Here is a 23,982-nt window from a genome sequence, read left to right as displayed (position 1 = left end):
AAGTAATATAAAGCTACACCGTCAAAGAGATACAATAAGAACTGTGTGTGTAATTTTAGAACTGGAGGAGTCATAGAGGTCACCCACCTAGATTATCTCATTTGTATGAAAAAGTATAGGGTCTCAGAGGAATAAAATTCCGTTTCTAAAGTTACAAAATGGTAAAGACCTGGTTTGCCAACACTGAATCAACTATTATCACCAGGTATCATTTTGCCTTTGAAATAGCTCACATTTTTGTAGTAGATTAATAATTCTCATTTCAAAGCAGTTTAGGGAGAGTAGCAATTAGTGTGCTATATCCAAAAACAAAAGCAAAAGCAGAATATATCACTGTAAGTCAGGTTACAAATTTTATTCACTTTTATTCAGCTTCTACAAGCTTAAAACCTAAGAGAGCTGAGGCTGGGAAAATTAGTAATCTAAAATTCCATCTTCTTTTGTCCAAACAATATAACACAATATAAAAAGTTATTTTAAAATAAATTGTTCTGATAAATTGGTACCTTGACCCACGAAGGAGGTCAGGAAATTCAGTGCCTCTCCATACTTTATAAAAAACTTATTCAAATCACTGTAATAGATTTTCTGCTCTTGGGAAATGAGCAAATAAATGGCAGCATCCTTTCTAATGGCAATTCTCGACATTCTCATTAAAGTCCTGTGTTAAGTGCCCAGATACACTGAATCAACCCATTGTTTTCCACCCCCACTGGCAGCCCAGAGTCTGAAGAATGGAAGCTTCAAGGAAATCAGTCATCAGAATGTGCTTCTTCTAACACCTCATGCTGTTGGCTAATTGGGTTTTTAAATAATCTGATATAAATTTGAAATTGAATTCAAAGTCGTTGACAGAAATATTGCCAAGCAATGAGAAAGTCATCTTTTCCAAAAACTATTACTTGAAAATCTTGAAAGAAATAACTTATCCATAGGATTTAGTGCTTTTCCTATTTGAAAAGCAGCAAGGACTGAGGCAGCACTAGAAAATGAATCCTTTATGTTGTATGTTGTTCTTAGATACGTAGTGTGAGGTCCACATTTTTTTTCCCTGCTGGGCTGCAGACAATGAGAAGCAATATTAACATTCTCTTTGAAATCCTCCAGGGTCTATGAAAGAACTCCCCCTGTAGAGGTATAAAGTTCACCTAAGAACACCCAAAAGACATCTAACTTCACTCAGGCGTTCAGATTAGGTCTCACTTTTTCTCTTTGCCACCCAGCAGAGAGAAAATAATTGATGTCTTCATGATGGGTCAATGAGAAAGAATATAATGGAAAAGACATGACCACATGGGTCCAAAGCAAAAGATACAAATTACTGACACAAAGCAATAGTAGCCCAGAAATCTGACACATTTGTGAATTCATGCCACTGATGCATGGCGTCATTTAACTTCAAAACTATGGTGGGTGACTGTCTTTTATGTGATATATGGTGTCTGTCCCTTGCAAAGCATTTAATAATAGTTGCTGCTATTATTATTTTGTTGTTACTGGAAATGGCAGTGTAAAGAGAGCAAACCACTATTATGTAATGATCAAATACTAAATGTCAGAAACTGGGCACTTTATGGGAATTTTCATTTCAATAGTTCTCCAGGTTGGGAGTCATTATCTTCATTTCAAAGATGAGCAAACAAGTGTGAGAAAGTAGTTATTGCTAGAACTGGGATTCTAACAGCACAAATAATTGCTCACATAGCAAGCACTGTGTTGAGCAACTTACATGGATGGTCTCATTAAATTTGCCCCATGACTACATAATTGGTCTTGATATTTTACCAATTTAAAACAGGAGAAAGCAAAAATGTGAAGTAGTTTAGGAACTTGCCTTATTACACAGTAAGTGGCTGAATGATGATTCAAATCTAGACTGATGCCAGAGACCCATGCTTGTAACTATGTTCCATAGACTCTAATTTTAATGTCCATCCTCTGTCCCCTACACAAATCAGGGGGGAAAAAAACAACAATAAAGTTCATACTTTTCATTTTCTTCTCTACCTCTCAATCAGTTCCCCAAATAGTGAGACTATATAACACACCGATGCCTTCAAAAGTTTGGATGTTAATGATAATTTAGAGGAACTAAAAGATCCATTTCAATTGCTGAAGGAGATGTTTTCTAGGAGAATAAACGAGCTTATTGAGAGTGGAACTGCATCCATCTTGATGGATACTCCTTAATAAATTCCCCAATCAGGATCAAATCAAGACCAATGATAATTCATCAACGACCCAAGAGACAGTTAGCATGGAGTCAAAGGCAATTTAAAAGTGACTCCACGTGTCTTCTGGGTTTGGGTCTGTTTCAGATGGCATTCTATGCACAGCCAGGGTTCAAAGAATTTTTCTTCTTCTGGCTGTACTCGGTGCAGGCTGTTCAGTCTATTTTTTATTTTTTTTAGGCATCCTTTTGAAACATGACCTACAATTGTGTAACCATGAGAAAGAATGCAGCAGCATCCTGCCATTTCTAATGTTCCTTATTTTTATTACAATAAGTGAAAGCTCAACCTTTACAAGGAAAACGGTAGCATGATCTGGGCAACAGCTCCTGCAAAACAAGCACAGTCCCCCCAAAATGACATTCCCTGTGCACCAGATATTTCAATTTCCGCACTCTGGTTTTTGGAAACTCTTTCTAGCTTGTTGTAATCGAGGTTCTGACAGCCAAGCAAATCTGCTACAAGGAATGCTGCACATTTCATAAAAATACTCTGTCTAAACACACACATTCCCCCGTGAAAGCCCAGGATGTCTGATTGTGTGAACATGTGAGACAAACAGAGAATTGTGTAAGTCTTCAAAGAATAATCCTCGAGTGATGGTCTTTTGGGCACAAGGAAAATAAGTCACCTGTAATGTGAAAAGCTAGAGTTTATAAGGAATGCCAAGTATATTCTGATAACATTTTAAAAAAACCTAAAGTCACTGATGTGCTGGTTAATTGTGAGTGAAGAATTATCTTTAATAAAAATAATTATATGGGATTTGTTAGGACACAAATATATATTATTGTGCTGATTAGTTGGGTTTAAAAAGTATGTGATATAAATCTGGATATGGAATTAAAGTCCTTGACCAGAACTACTGCCAGGAAAAGAGAAAGTAAAAAGACTAGGATGCTCAAGATTTTCCAGGACATGAAATGATTGTTTGAATTCTTTCATCAACTGCATTTCCTTCCATTTCTCTACATTGGCAATCATAAGAAGGCTGCAGGAAATGCAATCCATTAGACTTAATCGCATTAAGTTAAAATTACATTTATCTATGCAATTGAAGGAAAATACCAGCAGCACAAATTACAGAGTTGCAAAATAGCAATGGTAAAATTGAAGCACAACAATAGGACAGAAAACTCCTAAGAAAGTAAGAATCAAAAATGTATGTAATTGTCAGTGAAAAGAGAAAATCTGTGTCGTTAAGTCATGTTGAGGAAAACTAATTACCTTCCATCAAATGTTTTTATATTGTATCTCAAAACCCTAGAGTTCTCCTTCATTAAATTGATAGAAATTTCAATGATGATGTATCAATCTGACAAGAATATTGACAAATTGAAAATAGAAGTTCTTCTTGGTTCAACAGTAACATATGAAAATTTTAGGATATTTTATAACAAATTTGAAAATTAAAAATACTTTAAATATTGTATACCCCATTGTACAAAGATAAAAACATGACTCTCATTCTTCCGATTTTTTGGTTCTTTGAGAGCTACACAGAGTATCTTACTCAAGGTTGAAAAGTCTGCCAATTGCTAAGCATGTCTATTCCAATTATGAATTTCAGGCCAGGGGGAATAACCACAGGCTGTTTCTGGAACCCACAGGACCCACTGTGATATGTACCTGAGCAAAAACTCTAGTATCTGACCTCCATAGGCCTGTATGCTGTCACAAGGGCCACAGTGACATTTTCCTGGAGTTAGTGCCAGGTCAGTTCAGAGACAGTGTCCAGCAATCTCAATAAGATATAGTCATTCATTTTCTTCAATTCACAGTCATCATGTTAAAGGCCAGAGATCACTTTGGGAAAGGATGGGAGAAAGAAATGCCTTGGTAGTAGAGCAAGGTTCTGTCTCAAGAGGATCCAGCCTCTCTTCATTCAAGGGGACCTGGGTCTAGAAACTGGCTCAAGTCTGAAAGTGAGTGAAGGGCCTAGACTCTCTCTTTTTATGGTTCAAGTTAGACTTTTGTTCACTTGACTGAGAACTCTTCCACTTCCACAGATAAAATAAGAACTTAGTAGGCTTCCTTTTTTTTTTTTTTTTTTTTTTTTAACTGTTAGGAACAGCACTATGATGAACCATCCATAGGTTTCTGTGAGTTAGACTATTCTGATTGCTGCTTTGACTGAGTTCCATTATGGTAACCACACCCGCCTTGCTTGGGCAATGCTACCACAGGCCTGGCTTCTGTCACTCAGGGATCTAATCACCACCATTGCGCCTGATTTCCCATTTCAAAGGCAGTAGTTACCATCGTATTTTCCGGCCTGCAGAGAAAAGTGATCAGAGCCCACCAAGATTAGTGGTGCTCCCCTCACAAATTTTGTTCTCGACCTTCCTAGGGTGAGTGAGCAGATGTTAAATGACAAATACACTCTAGCATTTTAATATTCCTAAACCTTTGAATCCCTTTCCCTACAGAACACCAGAGAAGGTCTAGCATTTTAAGTTAATTTACTATGGGCTGTCTTTTCCTCCATATTTCAGTCAACCAAACAAACTGTTAGAGCCCTTTCTAAATACCTGAGCTGAAACATTAAATCTAGAGTCTCTGCCTAGCACAGATATGCAACCCTGTGCCCAGCAACACAGTAGATATAACACAAGGCAATATGATATGTGACATATTATCCATCCACTTCACTCTCTGTGTTCCCTCTGGCACTATATAGGAAGTTACTTTCACAAGTCACTGATCGTAACTATCATAAATAAATGATCATTCTATTACCTATTGCATAAAACATGAACAACTGTATTCTCTCATCAAATAGCAAACCAGGGAATCATTCTTTAAAAGGCACAGTCTTACATAAAAAGGAAAAGGTTAGATCTACAGTTTTACTTTCTGCCAACATCTTCCCATTTCTATTTGTTGAGAATCAAAAGAGCTAGGAAATTTGGAGGAAAAATAGAACAAAATAAAAAAGAAGGGTGACTTTAAAGATGCTCTAGAATTGTAAAGTATATTCTCACACCAAAAGTATATATTCTTTTTTAAATATACATTCAATAGTAAATCTAAATCTCAATCTCTTTAATTTTTAGCTACTTATTTCATATCTTAATTATAGATCTTAATCATTATACCATATTTATTAGCCTTAGCAGAATGCATAATATACACACACATTGTTTTTTGAAGAACAATAATATACAAACATTTCCAGAATTCTCCAGGTAAACTTTTCCATAATTTACCATTCTAAGAATAAAATTCTCTTAACTTTAAAAACATTTAGTCAGTTTCTCCTATCTTGAACCAAGTATGAAACCAATATGTAAGCCTGATTAGGAGGGGTGAGGGTGGACACCTTCCATGGACTTTTACTCCATGCCGACCTTAGACCCCAATCTTCATTTTACTCTACTTCCCCAAAAAGCTCTAATCTTAAAGAAGTGGACAGTGGACTAAACACTAATGAAGAGAGGGACATTGAGTACACTTTACACATTAAAGATAAAAGGACAGTTAAATTTCTCTTTGAGATCTCAGTTCTAGTGCTCAGTGTCCCTCCTCTTCCTCTAGCACTTCATCTCAATTCCACCTCCCCCTTCGCAGGGTGTACAATAAAAATATCTCTGTTTTTCTCAACATTTAAGCTCTGGCCCTGGATTTGTGTATCCTACTCAGCCAACCAAGATTCACAGAAAAAAGTCACTTTTGTTCCTCAAGCCCATCCTTTAGGTAGTATCCTACCACACTAAAAAATACTTTCAAGTAAGAGATGGATACATTAATCTCTATCCTCTATCCCTGCAAAATAAAATAAAATAAAACACATAAAAATCATACCAAAGGAGTCATTCTTCAAGCAATTCCTATTTTAAGTCAATTAGGCTGTAATGTCACATTTCTTCAATGCATCAAGTGTCATCATTGGTTATGTAAAATTACAATTTAAATATGCAAAATGGTAAGATCTCATAAGAACATGCTACCTTTCAGAGTCAAGTTTATGACACTAAGCGGAGCTCTGTAGAAACAGTCTAGTAATTCCTCTACTGTTGTAAATTAAAGTAAAATATGATGTACAGCCTGGTTATTCCTTGTCTGAAGGGGAAAAACTACCAGGTACACCTTCCATATCCCAGGCTCTGAGACATATGTTCAGCCAGCATTTCACATTGATCTCAAACATGAAGGGCAGCAATGAGAGACAATTCAACTGAAAATAAACACCCAGGTGAATAACTGTCAACATATTGGTTTACATAAAGTTCATTTTTAAAGGAAATCATGGTAGCCATGCATTGTCCTAACTCTGCAGTATCAAAGTAAGGTCGTCTAGATGGGGGAGCTCTGTCATATTTATCACATTTATTTTCCATCTACATTAGCAAGGACAGGCCCTGAGTATCACAGAATAACAAATATTTATTAGTTTATTATGATGTGATTTTAAAATCCCTTGTGTTTTCTCAATGACAGAAACCTCATCCCTCCTGATTAAACACTTTATAGAACATTACTTTAGTTGTAATTAATATACTCAGGCTTTTGTTCATTATTGACTCGATAATGATTTAACATTTTCAATCAATTTAAGTGGAAGATAAAGGACAGAAGGTTGAAGGTGCTCCTGGCTTTACAGCTTACATTTAAGGCTAAAGCACGTCTACTTTTAGGTGCCTTAAATCACATTTATTCCTGATTGGCCATCAGGTGAAATGGAGAAATAATTGTCAAACTATGTTTATTGAAATGGCCTGGAGGAAAAGCATCAGAAGAGTAAGATCATACAAAGAATAGTCATACCTAAGCCATGTATATAGGGCTAATTTTTTTTACTATCATAGTTATAGTCATGTGAATAAGTAAGCAGTATCTAGAATTTCCATTATTGGAGCCAAGATTTCACTGAAATTTACATTCAACAAAAATATCCTAAGTGCCTATATGTACTATATAGGCACTTATATACTATATACTATATACTATATACATATAGTATATAGTATACTATACAATGTACTATATACTATATACTGAGGATACAAGGAAGAGATGAAGGTCAGAAAGAGCTACCACAGAGAATGACAATTGCAATATAATAGTTCATGCTCAAAGTAAGCATCATTCTCTTGGGTGGTAAAGGGATCATGGGAAGAATGAATGTCTTACAGGCTACTTAGTTCCATATCCCAGATGTTTACAAGCAAATGCTGTAAGACTGTTTCTTGATAGTGTGCAAGGGAGTTCCTATATTATGTAGAAATTAACAAGTCCCTTCTAGGTTAAGAATTTATGATCATATATTGGCACTTTATATATATTCCTTTTTGATAGCGCCTTCTGCAAATGTGCATGTTTCTCTGTGGGTAAGATAAAGTTAGCCCTTTTTTAAAAAAATATTTTTATTGATTTCAGAGAGGAAGTGAGGGAGAGGGAGAAAGAGATAGAAACATCAATGATGAGAATCATTGATTGGCTGCCTCCTGCATGCCCCACACTGGGGATCAAGCCTGAAATCCGGGTATGTGTCCTTGGCCAGAATCAAACCTGGGACCCTTCAGTCCACAGGTCAATTCTGTATCCACTGAGCCAAACAGGCTAGGGCAAGTTAGTCCTTTTTATGTATACCCTTGTAACATTACATTTTTCTCCAACTTCCCTTTGCAATGTTTGTACCACTCTGAACTATAGAGCTGAATCAATGGCAAGGAATGTGCTGAACCTACATCCATAAAGAGAAACAAGGTTAATGAGCTCTAAATGTGAATGAGCAAAAACAATTTACAAGTATGAGTAGGGATCATATTTTATCACAGTTCAGGTGCCCTATTCCAACTTTGCAAACAGTTACCAAAAATGCACAAATTTCTAGCCTTTCCATCCCCATGAGAAACAACGTGTGTTCTGGATAAATTATGCCTACAATGTGTTAACCCTGAACTCAATCTTCATATGTTAATGAAGGCTGAAATAGATTGCTAGCGTGCTCTTTGAAGCAGAAACCAATGGAAAAAGCACTTTTCTTCCCAAACCACTCCACAGGGTCTGTACTTCACCCAGCAAGATAAGGAACATCAAATTGTGTTTCTCACTATGTGGAAAACCCTTAGTACATGCTCTACTAATTTTGAATATTTTAAATTTGCTTTCACCTTGGACTTTGTCCTTGTTCCACTGATCTGTGACTTCTAATCAGCGTATTCTATAGGATTTGTTTTTATCTCTTTGGTAATCACAGTAGGGAGTTTTATAAGGCATATGATATGGAAAGACATTGGTAAAATCTTTTTAATACAAATCATAAAATAATAAAAATAAAAACCCTATCCCTGATATTGGGTCCCTATTCTTAGCCTTGATGGAATACCTTTAGTATATGTTGGGCCAAGCCCATTCTAGTACTAACTAAATGATCTAGGTAAAAATGCGTATTTGAGGTGAGGGCAGAAGAGTTAGATCAAAGCCAAGGTGTATTATCTATTTATTGCTGCACAATAAACTATCTAAAGCTAGTAGCTTTTAAAACCATGAATTTATTATCCCTCAGTTTCTGTGGATCAGGACCCAGGCACAGAATAGTCTCACAGGGCCAAAAGTACAGTGCCAAGCCAGGCTCTCTTTCTATCTATAGCTTGGAGACCTTATGCAAGTTCATGTGGTTGGAGCAGAATGTAATTCTTAAGGTTGTAAGACTGAGGTCTCTAATTCTTTGCTGGCTGTCAGCATGGAGCCATCCAGCTCCTTGAGACCATCCACAGTTCCTTGCCATGTGCCCCTTCATAGTCAAAACCAGCAAAGAAGAATTTCCCTTCCACTGAATCCCTCTCACATTTAAAATCTCTGTTACTAGGAAGAATCTTGCCTCTTTAAGGGCTAGCTTGATTAGGTCAGACCCACTGAACATAATCTCCTTTCTTGAAGTTAACTGTGCCAAATGCAAAAACTTAATTACAGGAGTGATATTGTGCTATCACATCATCATCCCAGGTCCCACTCACAGCTGAGCGGAGGCTATTATACAAGGACATGGGTCTTGAGGGATCATCTTAGAATTGTCTATCATATAAGGTATTGAAGGGAGCATCATAAAATCAAGGCCCAAGCCAAAGCAAGTAAGTTTTTACCTCCAGCAGGTCAATCCAGAAAAGGTAGAGAGCATCTCAGGAAATATGGAGTGATACTGAATCTTAGTTGAGATCAAGAATTAAAACAGGATCTTTTGACCAAGAAATGATATACTAGAAGTATGCTATTTCAAAAAAGTGAATCATTACAATGTAATCATTCCCTAACTGAAATGATTTCAGCACAGTGTCCTTCAATGCAATTGTGCGGCCAAGCTGAAGCCTGTCCATCTGGGTAAGGCCGACTGATGAAATGTGATATGCTGACTGTGTCAAATAGTTCTATACCCAAAGAAACTACTGGATTTTTTTTTTTTCAAAACAAAACAGAATAACCAAACAGATAGCCAAATGGAACTTCCTAAGATTGTCTAGGTTGTTTGATGCCCAGCTCTCTACATTACTAGGTATTAGATCTTAGGAAAGGTATTCACTCCAATTGCCTCACATAACTTGGCTATAAATTGGGGAATAAAAAGATATCAGATTGAAGATATATTTACATACACATATATATAAATTTTAAATGTATGACATAGTTAATATGCAATGAAATTATTATTACCTCTAGTTGGTCATATTTCTCTTAATATGATCGAGAACTAATGTTTGTATATCTTGGCCCTAGAACTGATATCTCAAAGATCCATTGGATATGCCTATATTATAGCATTTTGTAGTTATTTGCTTATCCATTCATAATTTTCTGGGTGGTAAGTTTTCTTATGCAAACAGAGTCATGCTCCTCATTGATCTATAGCTCTAGGCCTATGGTAGACTCTTTATAAATAAGTATGAGTTGCCTGAATGCCACATCTGCCCTAGCAGGCAATCATCATTGCAGTATGAGTTTTCAGTTACAGCTGGCACTGCCTCCTGCCCAATTTTCATTTAGGCTTCTCAATAACAGAATCTGAATTTTGTTTTGGGGGAGTCATGTGCCAGGCTCATTGATCCACTGCTCCTTTTGAAAAGGTGTAGGGGAAACTACCTGGCATTTCCCTACCTGGAATGGGGATGTGAGGTAGGAGGTGGAACAGCCATTTTGTGACTTGGAGGCATAAACTAGAAGGGAAAAGTCACAAACTAAGGGTGCCTGTGCAGAAAGACATAAGGGGCTTAGGGCATTGAGGAATTGAGAATCTGCTGCACTAATATCAGACAGGCTATTCCTGAACTTCCTGGTATATGAGGGAAATAAGTCCCTATTTGGTTGAACTACAATATTTAGATTTCTGCTAAGTGCAGCCACACACAAGATTTAACTGCTGCACTAGTTTATTCAGCACTGAAGACCAAAGATCACCAAAGAGCTTGCGAATACAGTTAATCCATATCAATGGCGTCCTCCTGCCACTCAACGGTATGTGATTGGATATGGAGCCATTGTACAGTAACTGCAGTGGAGGTGAGAGGGGTGAACGAGTAGAATGAAGCCTAAGGATATGCTTAAGTGTAACTTCAAGCAATGTGGAACAATCATCCATTGCTGGGCAACAGAGAGAGGTTTCAATTTGGCCTCTCATTTTGCATATGATGTGCCATATAATTCAATCAGTCTGCTAAGGAAAAGGGACCCACAAACCGAAAAGTTTAAGTGTGGCTGCAGACCTCAGAGAAGATATATTTACACAGTCCTCATGCATTAGTTCTTTTTTAGGCAGTTACATACACACACACATACAAACACACACACACACACACACACACACTAGTGTACTGCAATGTGTATGTGTTTGTATGTATATATTAACCTGTTTATCATTTAAATTCAGAATATTCTAGCTGTTACAAACACAGAGCTGAAGCAGACTGCCTCGGTGGAAATTCCACCTCTGCAACTTACTAGCTGTTCATTCTCATCCTCAGTCTTCAGTTTTCTGATCTGCAAAATGCTTATAATAGAATATGCCCACAGGATTATTATTAGATTGCTACGAGTTACTTTATTTGAAATACATAGGGTAAGGCTTGCACAGTCATATATGTGTTAGCCAATATTATTTTTACAATGCCACAGAAGTAAACATGCTCTCAATTTGCATATGTGCAGAATATGGTCTTTATAAACACATCTATTTCTATATAGCTAAATGGGAAACCTGTTGTTCTGATATTTGTAATGCAAGTTTACATGTTGAAGATCTTATGAATTCTAACAAGGTCCAGCAGCTATCAAGGACAAAAGCTATCACCTATGGAATACTACTACGTGCTGGGGCGTGCTTAATTAACACTTTATGTGCAGTTTCACCTTTAATCCTCACAATGCCCAAATAACGTAGTAGTATTATGAGCCCTCTAAAGGATTACTAACTTGCCCATGGTAACAAAACAAGTAGGCAGAGGAATAAAAATTAGTGTCCAAATCCAATTCTCTCAATCTCAGAGCCTGCCTTTTTATACTTGGCTCTGTTATTTTGATCTTTGCACTGTTTATTAAGTTAGATGACATGCCATACATTAAAGAAAGTCCTCTTTTAGGAGACTCAAATAAGTGTCTATGAACACAGGAAAATACTATAAAGCTAATATTTACAAATAAATATCCTATTTGTCATCAATCTCTTTTATTTGTACCCGAGGACAACAATGTTTGGAAAAAATCTTAGAACAAAAAATAGCAAGTTTTGAAATGTAAAACCTGAAGTATTTGGTCAATCAAATGCTGGATAAACAACTACTTTCTGCCTGTTCACATAAGAAACAGTCAATTTATAGTTAGAGGGTATAGAACAAAATTTAATAATCTTCAGTATACACATGTCCCCCTCAAGGCCAAGCAACCCTCAGAGCATTATATATAGTTAGCCACTGTTGTCTGCTGAGCATGCTTTTCACTAGTTGTCAATTTAACTGCCTTAATCATGTGCCTTGTCCAAGGGCACTTCATTAAGAGGGTGCAATCTGAAATCCATTCCACACTCCACTCATGATGGCAGGTGTCCTGGGACCAAGCTGCACAGGCCAGAGAACAAGGTGTATTTTTTTAAGTCAACGTTAAGATGTCATCTAACAAACACTTTATGTTCAGGTATGTGCCATCCTATTCACCATCACCCAAGTACCTGGGGAGACAGATGGCACACAGTAGGTGCTAGGAATTGTTCAATAAAAAACTGAGCCCTAGTTGGTTTGGCTCAGTGGACAGAGAGTCAGCCTGTGGACTGAAGGGTCCCAGGTTCGATTCCTGTCAAGGCCACACGCCTGGGTTGCAGGCTTGATTTTCATTTGGGGGCATACAGGAGGCAGCCGATCAATGATTCTCTCTCATCATTGATGTTTCTATCTCTCTCTCCCTCTACCTTCTTCACTGAAATCAATAAAAATATATGTATTTTAAAAAACAACAACAACAACAACAAAACTAATTGGTCTGCAGAGGAGAAAGGGAAAAGGACTCCTCACCCTGTCTCCTTTCCTGTATTATGCACAGTTCAGGGCTGATGCTATCTCCTAGGATGTCCTCCCTCAGAATATCTATGCAATGTCATAAAATGAAAGGTCCAGTGCCTAATGTGCTATTCCATCCAGAATGCACAAGCAGACGTGGGCAGCATAACAATTAACAAGATTAGACCCCGTGTGAGCTCTCTTTTGCATAATAAGATCCCACGTGTTAAAATGCAGATTTATTTTAAGCCCTGGAAGTGCTGACCATATGCCTCAGTGGCTGAGAAGATGGCTACTTAATAGATAATCTGCAATGCAAGCCAAAGAACTAATCATGGCCATCTGATCATCATGCCCCATTGAAAGCCAGAAATGAAGAGCGAGGGAACAGAGCCAGAAACTGCCAACACATTGTACAGGCAGGGAGAGACCAGGAGCCTACAGGGATGGGATGATAACATCAACATCTTCCCAAAATAACAACAATAATAATACATCTCCATTATAGTGTACTTGCTATGAAGCATGAAATCACCAAACATGTTTCCAATGTAATCATATTTAATCCCCAATCACTGGGGAAGTTGATGAGGACATTGATACCTCAACAGGCCAGAATCTTTTCTGAAGTCTCTTAAAATGTGGGCTTTTAGTCTTAGTTCTGTTAACAGTGCAAGCTTTTCGACTATCCCATAGGACATGGCACATCATAGATGCTAAATAATTATTGAATAACCATAGGACACAGTGAAATCAATTGTTTGCTATTGAGTTTGATAGATCATGGTGCAGAATGTCTACCCCACAATGTGTTCTTTAATACAGTGATCATTTCAAATGAAATAGCTCTAAGTTTCTGGGGCATTTCTCCACCATGTCACTGGTTGTTAGAGGATCGTTTGTCCTTTATCAATGACTGAGAGTCATGAGCCTAGTTATTCTCATGTTACCGATCTGTAACATGAGAATAACTAGACCCTGTGTTAGTTTGCTAGGGTTACTGTGGAGTGGCTTCAACAACAGAAATTTATAGTTTCAAAGTTCTGGAGGCTAGAAGTCCAAGATTAAGGCATCAGTAGCACTGATTCCTTCTGAGGGCTATGAGGGAGAATCTGTCCCATGCTTCTCCCTTAGCTTCAGTGGTTGACTGGCAATCTTTGGTGTTCCTTGGCTTGTAGAAGCATCATCCCTATCTCTGCCTTCATCTTCCCATGGCACACACATCTTCTCCTGGTGTATCTGAATCCAAAGATCCCATTTCCAAAAGCACACCAGTCATATAAGATTAGGGGCCTACTCTAATTAGCAGGACCTCCTCATAACGAATTACATCTGCAACAACCCTATTTACAAATAAGGTCACATTCAGAGGTACCAGGGGTTAGGACTTCAACATAAAAACTTTTTTTGGGGGGGACACAATTCAACCCATAACAGTATCCCATATCTGTGCCTTTGTACAAACTGTTTTCCACACTTACAACCCAACCCCCACCCACCCTGCCACTACCGTCTCCCTGTCTCCCATGCATTTTTCCATTGGTAATTAATCATTCAGGTCACCGTTAATATTTCCCTTCCTTCAGGAAGCCTTCCCTGACCCAGCTCAATCAATGCCAGAAAATATTATGAATAATAATGTGAATAATAATGGTGAACAGAAATCACACTGCGCAGTCACAGAGCAATGACAGAAAGCACTGCTGAGTGTTGTCAACATTCCCCTGTGTTGATTTGCTTCTTATTTCTCCTACAATAGTTGTATCTTTTTCTTTTTTAAATTAAAAATAATTGAGGCTGTTCCATTGTTGTCCCGGCTGGTGCATTCTTTCCTGGAGCATACTTTGTTGTGATAACAGATCTGCAGGTCCAGTGTCAAACCCTTTCCACAATCTAGACTTGGTGAGTGATCTCAGGCAAGGCAAAGTATATCTCATATCATCTCCTCAACTCTGAATCAGAGTACAATTCTCTGGCTGTAGAGTTGATGTGAGGATGAGAGATACACCTGGGATAGTATGTGATTCAGGGTAGGTTGTCAGGTAGTCCTTATTTAAAATGATTATAATTAGGATTGTCATTATTGTGTAAAATGAGTATTATTATTGTTTATTTTAGCCTGCAATGCTCCTCTCAGTCTACAGCACCAAAAGTAGGAAAACATATCTGTTAGACAGACCAATCAGTAACATGAGAATAACTAAATTGAATGAGGCTCTTTGAGTCAATATGTGAGCTTTCGTGCACAAGCCTGTGAAATCTACTGAGGTCCTTTGGAAACACTTCAGTCTTGGTTTTGCTCATAATTTGATATTTGATGAAACTGCAACACAGTGTTATTCATGTATCATCAAATACCTTTAAACATAATTTTATGTAAGATACACAGGCACATAAATAAACACTGGAAATTTAAAAAAAATCCTAGAACTAGGAAATAAACTTTATTGAAGCAGATATTCAAGGATCTTATTAAACATGTTGTCATTTTATTTGTTTGGGAAGTAAGCTGACTGCTTATTTAACTGGAAGAATCTACCACTGTATCATAAGTAATGTGACCTGTGCTACAGATTATATGTGAAGACATATTAAAGCTACAGTCCATGCAGAGTATCACATAATATAGATTCTTTCATACAGCATGCTTTGGTCTTGGGGTGGGGACAGCAGTGTCATGGGGATACATTGATGGTACAGGGCACCAATTCCCTCACCGTATTGTCCCATGAACTCTGTCTTTCTTATGAAATTAGAATTGTCTAAATCTTCTCTTCAGCTTTTGGAAGTTAATGATTCTACCATGTTCTCTAATAAAAGATTGGTAATATCATAGAATTCCACCACTCAGTCTGCAAATGTATTCTACTGACAACACTGAATTACTAAATCAGTTCAAAGTCTCTCAAAATAACATGTATAATTTGTATGCAACTTACAAAGCAGTCCATTGATTGTTAGATTGGCCTCATAAATTTCACCTGAAAATTTATTTGAGAAAATTTAAATCTAGCTTCTTGGCAGTCAATTGGGTAGTTTAATATAATGAATAGTGGGTATAAGGAAAGAAAACTACATAGCTAATCTCTTCATTTTCAGAGAAAAAACTAAGATATAAAAAATGTCTTGGATGCCATATTTTGATATAAATATAAGTTAAAAAGAAATTAATGAGCTAGACATTTTCACTGCTGACATATAGAGCATTTTACATCTTAAAATAGTTTTAAAAGGCTGGGATTTAAAATTCTTTGAAGCTTAAACATTTATTTCATCAGTATGTTACACTAGAAGCTTATTATAACATTTGAGATAGATAAAAATGTTATTTTTTTAAATCCATCACTGGATTTTTCATGAATGCATTTAATTACTTAAAGACATATAAATTGCTGGAAAGCATTATGCTAAGCGAAATAAGTCAGTCAGAGAAAGATAAGTATCACATGATCTCACTCATTTGTGGAATATAATGAACAACATAAACTGATGAACAAAAACAGATCCAGAGACAGAGAAACATCTATCAGATGCTCAACCCTCAGAGGGAAAGTAGGGGGTAAGAGGGAGAGATCAGCCAAAGGACTTGTATGCATGCATATAAGCATAACCAAAGGACACAGACACCAAGGGGCGTGAGGGTATGAATGGGAGTGTGGGAGGAGGGGCAATGGGAGGTTAAGGGCACATATGTAATACCATAATCAATAAAGAAAAAAAGAAATATAAATAGTTGTCTAAACTATAATTACAATGAATATGAAAGATAATGACACATTTATGTTCCAAGGTATGATGATAACTCATCTTTGTAAGCTGAAAATACCATGGAGAACAGAACATGGCTATTCTGCAAATGATGATCACTGATTGATTGATGGACTGACTCATTCACTCATTGACTTACCGTATTTTCCAGTGTATAAAACGACTGGGCATATAGAAGATTTTCCTGGGTTAAAAAGTCGTCTTATATGCCAGAAAATACGGTGTTCAACCAACAACTTTTATTGAGATGCTACTATGTGCCTGATATAAAGAAGCAGATATCATCAGTCAAGCTTCTGGGAAGGCTGTGATGTCATAACCATAGGAGGGCAGGTATCCTATCACACTTTATACTCAGCAGAGCAATGTGCATGCAATTGGCACTCAAAAACTTGTTATGGAGAAAATAACATACTATATTTTATTTAAAAACCGGTAATCTGTGTATGAGTAGCATTTAAGTGCACATATTTAACCATGTGAGAATATAAAACTAGGTTATATTTTAATTTAGAACTATGAAAACCTGAATCCTGGAGGCAATTTAGTCCCAAACACTTTCAACCATCCCTTTTTATTCAATTTTTTAAATGAAAACTTTCAAAGAGTAGTTTTAGGTACACAACAAAATTGAGGGGGAAGTACATAATAACATTCAACCAGTGGCAAAAGGCAAAGGAAAAATACCAATTTTAGTGTAAGAAATTACTGAGAGCCTTCATCTCTCAAGGAAAAAGGAAGAATGCTTTTGGTCTGAACGGAGTAAGGACAGCTTTCTGGCTGCAAAGGAGACTTGTCAGCTGCAGGTACGGGATGTTAATACAACCAAGGAGCCTGCAGGCACTTGAAGAAGAGGGCAGAGAGTCCAGCGCTCCTTTGCAGAAGTGTGTTGGGCTTCCTCTCACCACTTGGCTCAATGGCTATTCGCCTGAGTGTGACTGTTTTCACTATTGCAAACACCCTGTCACCTTCTTCCTGAAGTTAAAAAGGACAAAAAGCAGAGTTTGGAATGCCCTGAAAAAAAATCTGACTTTCCTGTAGAGTTTGAGAGATACTGTCATTTGAGTTATTTTTGGAAAAACTTTTCCAATAATGGAAAATAGAGCTTCTCTTTATTTCTACATAATCACATATCTATCGATCTATCGATCTATCTATCTATCTATCTATCTATCTATCTATCTATCTATCTATCTATCTACCTATCTATCTACCTACCTATCTACCTAACTATCTACCTATCTATCTACCTACCTACCTACCTACCTACCTACCTATCTACCTACCTACCTACCTACCTACCTACCTACCTACCTACCTACCTATTTACCTATTTATTTATTATGGGTCCAAAACAGTTTCTTTCCCAGTTACATAGCTTACTATCAGAGTACATGTTTCTCTTGTCACAATCCACAAAGGGTACTCTTCCCTGCCCAGCAACACCATCGCATAAAATGAAGATTGCCTGCTGGTCGAAAAGATAGGATACCATAACATCTGCCTGCAAATTGATTTGCTAAACAGCATTGGGAACTTGCCTCCCATTATAAATGCAGCATTATGTAATCCACCCAGAATAATGGTAATAGCACACAAAAGCATCTTTAATTAGGCCCCTACTTCATTCTACGTAGGCCTCCTACGTTTAACATTGTCTTCATGTAATTTTGGTTTGTGGTCTAAAATAATCGTGTCTATATAAAAATGATTGTAACAGCTTTGCAGTTATATGTATGCACTCTCAAAAACCACAAATGCCATACTCAGAACTCAGAGAAGGACCAAGGTAAAGATGCAGGCTGGTATTACACATAGAAATGTTACATCTGAGAAAAAGGAGGAGAAATAGGAGAAAGGTTATACCAACATCCTTCAGGCCGTGTCTATTTTCCAATAGGAAACTTAAACAGTAGCTCTAATTATTTGGTTCAAAAAAGAAAATCAAACACAAAGTAGATATATTTTACACGGATAATTTAAACTATACAAAAAATAAATATTGACTATTTTTTAAATGTTGCTATAATAACTACCTACCCAGAAATTGTTCCATAAACGATCCTATTTGGGGCAGGCAAAGGGAGGGGGGGATTGAGACCCCCAGAGTAAGGGTGATTTTAAAAAGATCAGGGAAAAAGTAAAAGCAGTTCTTTTTAATAAGACTTATAAAATAATTTTAAATCAGTTTTTAAACAGTTAATATAGTCCTTGTCAGTACTGCTTTCTAACTTACTTTCCTTCTTGAGAAAAGATGTATACATAGATGACATTAAAATGCATATCAAGGTGACTGTCACCTTGCTTTTTAATCCTTCTTCACAAAGTATATAGATGGAGTTTGATGATGGTCTCCTGACTATAAAAATCTGACCCCAACCCACAATGGGGGAGTGAAGAAGGGGAGTTGTGAGAGTTGGGGAGCATTATGATGGCAGATGCCCCTATCTGTTCAGAGGCCAGCTGGGATTAAATAGAGGCTATTTTACCTTCAATGGCCTAGGATTGGTTTTATAACTAGCTTCTGGGTGTTGCTAATTGACCCATAAAGGCCCGGAACCTGTGATCCTGACCTCTCTTGTGCTAAGGCCTAATGCCTTTGAGGTGAGGCTAACACTGAGTAATTCTGAATGGTCCCTTAGGACCCACTAACCTCCTTTCAGGTACTTCTGCATATTCCCTGGGACCTCCTCTGACCGAATTCATTCCAGAGAAGGTTGACATCTAATAAGCCGAAGTCCCTGTGTTAGAAACATGCACATAGCTTCTGAGCTCTCATTCTCAGGACCCAGCTATTCTGTAGGTATGGAATCCAAAGCACAGAACATCAGAGCTAGCATTCAAACCCAGGTCTTCTGAGGTCACATCCACACTAATTGTAATGTCATCCATAGTAAAATGTAGATAAAAATGAAAATATCAAACTTTATGCAGAAAAGTATACTAGTAGATGTATCAATGTCCAAGCCACCCTGTGGTTCTGTGCACGAGTTACATTCAAAATATCCTGTTATTCTCTTCAGTAGTTATATCTGTCAACAAAAAACAAAGGCAACCAAAAGAAATACCCTCCACTACCTAGTACTTGAATAGGGGCAAGACGGTAGGAAACTGAGACTTAATACCCTGTGTCTAAGTTGCTTCCCAAGATACATACCGGACAAAAAGAAATGGAATTAATAATGCTAATATAAGTCCTGTTCCTCTATCTAACCTATATCTATAACACACTATGAATTAATCTTTTATTGACTTTCAGAGAGAGAGGAAAAGGGGAGTGTGTGTGTGTGTGTGTGAGAGAGAGAGAGAGAGATCTATGTGAAAGAGAAACATTGATTGATTGGTTGCCTCCAGTATGCACTCCAACCAGGGAATCGAACCCACAACCTGGGTATGTGCCCTGATCAGGAAACGAACCGGCAAACTTTCTGTGCATAGGGCAACACTTAACCAACTGAGCCACACGAGTCAGCGCGACTATAGACTAATTTTTAAATATACATACTGTGAAGATTTTGTTCATTAGACTACTTTATTGCATTGTTTTTATGTTAAGAATTTTTGTTATATAATATGTTAAATTATCGTAATAATTTTGTGTCCTCATTTGGTATTTCTTTGAGTTTTAATATTCCAAGAGCCTGAAAAAAAGGACATGCCTTAGCCTTGAAGACCTTGGAAGGCCTGACTTGTTTACTAATGCTTCATTTTCTCATCCATATCATGAGCTGGCTACTAACGGCTATCATATAGTATTTTTTGGTAGAGATGAAATAAAATAGCATATAGAAAGGACCAGCACAAGTGGATTCCCAATCAATTACTACTGTTATTTTTCAGAAGAAAAAAAATCAATCCTTTTAAGATTTACTGGTCCTCTGATTCACCGGTGTAGCCCCAAAGTTCAGGAGAGGGATGATAAGTGAACGTTTTATCAACTTCTGTAGCACTCTCAACAGTCCAGAGCTGCTCTGGGTAAGATGAAGGATGATTTGTTCTTATTCTTCTCCTCGATAGCTAGGGAGTGTGGGAAGAGGAGCCATAAAAGACAAGAACAGGTGTTTAAAAACAAAATGTGTGTTGCCCTAAGCAGTTTGGCTCAGTGGATAGAGCATCGGCCTGCAGAATCAAGGGTCCCAGGTTCGATTCCAGTCAAGGGCATGTACCTAGGTTGAGGGCACATCCCCAGTAGGGGGTGTGCAGGAGGCAGCTGATTGATGTTTCTCTCTCATCGATGTTTCTAACTGTCTCTCCCTCTCCCTTCCTCTCTGTGAAAAAAATCAATAAAATATATTTTAAAAAATAAATAAATAAAAACAAAATATGTAGATTAAAAATATTGTATCAGGAAGGGACTTGTAAAGACACAATATGTATATGGAAAGCACTGTAGTAAATGGAACATAGTTACAAACCTAACTCTTAAGTACAACTAAGAACATGGAAAGAAGTCAGGAAAGGTCATCACTGCTTTCTTCATCCATCCTCTGCCCCCGTGTTTTAAATGAACATACACACATTCTCCCTAGAAGCTTATAGACATGAATGCCAGCAACATAAGTCATGGATCTAAGAAGGATTGCAGATGAAAATTTACACTGGAGCCTCCACATGACAAGCAGGCACACAGCCAGACGGCCCTTCGAACAATGGAATTTCTTATAGTAGCATCATGCAGTGCTGTCTGCAATGGGCATGAAGGTGAACCATAAAGGCATGTCAGCCAAACTCTGCTAGAGGCAGAAGACCCTCGAGGCCCAGGTCTTTATTCCCCACTTGCAGGCTCAGCTATAGCTGACTGCTTATATTCCTAGACATCTCCTTCATCCTTCCCGTGCCCTTATATAGAGTGCCTTGTGGTCTTTGGGCATTTACAATTATAGATCGAGGAGAGCAAAAGATAATTTTAATATCATCCATAGTAAAACAGAGATAAAAATAAATGTGTCAAACTTTATGCAGAAAATCACAGACTTATTAATGTCCCCAAAAATCACTGATTAACAAAGCCTCGTCATTTCTTCTGGCTGCCATCTTGTTCCAAGCATCTCTCTGTTGTAAACCCTGCTGTTTCTTCCATCCATAGAAGACTATTACATTTCCTTCCAACATTTTAGTGGTGCCAAAATAAGAAACTACCTCTGAAGGGGAATGCATAACAATAAAATTGGAATGTTTCAGCTTTGATTCTTCTTTAAAGATGAGAGCATAATGCACTTATTGCGGTAACACTGACTCTCTGCTTAAGAAGAGCAGTTTTATGATGAAATATATGGTAGTTTGACTATAATAACTTGTTTTGTTTTGTTTTTGTCCATAACAATTCTTTGTTTCTGTATGTCATCAATTGAGCTGGATCTTTACCTCATTAGAGCGTTTCCGAACACATCATTGCAATAGATCATCTCTCCACATTAGTGTATCCATTATCTATAGAGCAAGTTCATCTCATTTCCCCAGCACGTTATGAGAGAAAACAAAAAAGACCCACTTTCCCATATATTAGCGTGATTTATGCCGATGTTAGAGCCCAAGTATTTGTATTTTCTCCGGCTCTTCTATTTGCCTAACATATGAAGTAGCAAAGTTAATATTCTCCTGAAAAACTCTGCTCTGGTCTCTACTGATTTGAACATAAAGTTCAAAAGGAGATGATATCTTATAAAGACTCTAAGCTTAGTGCATTAAATTAACTATACTAATCTCTGTGTTTCACATGGTACTTACTCGAAGCAGTTTTATAGACGTTAAGTGAAAATGCCAAAGCTGTCTTTTAGATAAAAAGCAATAATGAAAACTCCTTTAGACATCCCTTCTGGTCTTTTTAGAGGATATACTTAAGCTGGTGGTGATGAATAAGGAGGAGAAATGAGAGCCACACAATAGGCCTTCCTCCTCTCTTTACACTTTCTCAACTCCACAACTTTATAGAACCCATTGACCTAGGGGAAATAAACAGAGAAGAACATGATCAAAGAAGGGAGGGAAATGGACAACCATTTTGTAAAAAACAACAAAATGGTCATCTCAGGAATTTTTGGAGGAAAATAAGACAACTACATCTTTAGAAGAGAAAAGGACAAAGCCAACCTCAGGTCCAAACAATTCTACATATGGAATTGGAAATGGTGGGATATGAAAGGGAAAAGCTAAAGAAAGCTTTAATAATTCTATAGATCTGCCTTAGTCCATTTAGACTGCTCTCACAAAATACCACAGACTGGGTGGCTTATAAGCAAGAAACATCTCTTTCCAAAAGTGCTGGAGGTTGGGAAGTCCAAGATCATGGTGCCTGCAGATTCTGTGTGGTGGCTAGTGAGGGCTCACATCCTGGCTCCTAGACAATGCCTCACATGAAAGGGGTTAGGGAGTTCTATGAGGTCTCTAAGAGCATTAATTCCATTTATGAGGGCTCCACCCTCATGGCCCAAACACCACCCAAAGGCCCCACCTCAAGACTATCACAATGAGTATCAGCATTTCAACAAGAGTATGTCAGTGAGGGTGGGGCACAAAAACTCAGACCAGCCCTGGCCGGTTTGGCTCAGTGGATAAAGCATAGGCCTGCAGACTGAAGGGTCCCAGGTTTGATTCCGGTCAAGGGCATGTACCTTGATTGCAGGCACATCCCCAGTAGGGGGTGTGCAGGAGGCAGCTGATCAATGTTTCTCTCTCATCGATGTTTCTAACTCTCTATCCCTCTCCTTTCCTCTCTGTAAAAAAAAATTAATAAAATATATATTTTTAAAAAGACTCAGACCATAGAAAGACCTTAATAAAATTCCAGCTCACCTCACTTTAGCTTTCCAATTCTCCTTTCTCTCACTTGTCAATGGGGATATTATATATTTCTTGGCAGACCCAACCACCTCTATTCTTAGTCTCATATGTTTACTGATTTAAAACCACCTATTGAAAAGTCTACTCTATGCTCTTCCAGGATTGAAGCATTGTCCATAAACAGTGTAATCAGTAACCTTACTGGGCTCCTGGTCTTGGGGTTAGGGTGCATCTGGGAGGACACTGGAGAAATAGGTACAGAGAGAATATCACACAGATAGAATAGCACTAAGATGAGAATTTGCACGGGGTACTGCTGTGTGATTCACTCAATAACAACATGCTCAGACACGATTTCATGTTTTGCATGAAATTTCAAATCCATGATGATTGCCTATGTGCAAAAAGATGAGACAACAATTACCACTTCCTTATTCTACAAATTGGTCATCTTCATAGTGGGTATGGGACAAGGTGTGGAAAGAAAAAGTATAAAATGTTATGACTAATGCTTCCATTCATTTTTAAGAGAGAATTATGTTGCTCTAACTCTTAATGAGCATATTGATTGTATGTCACTAATGCACAGCCATATCCGATGGAAGGAAAGTTCTGCCCTTGCACAGGCTGTACCTGAGGGACCATTACACAGCAGTTCACACTGTTGTTGAGAATGGTTCACACTCAACACACCACTACATATATCTTCTAGTTTGTGTGTA

The sequence above is a fragment of the Eptesicus fuscus genome, chromosome 2, assembly GCF_027574615.1.
Source record: "Eptesicus fuscus isolate TK198812 chromosome 2, DD_ASM_mEF_20220401, whole genome shotgun sequence".
Taxonomy (NCBI): domain Eukaryota; kingdom Metazoa; phylum Chordata; class Mammalia; order Chiroptera; family Vespertilionidae; genus Eptesicus; species Eptesicus fuscus.
Note: the sequence above shows the minus strand (reverse complement) of the source record.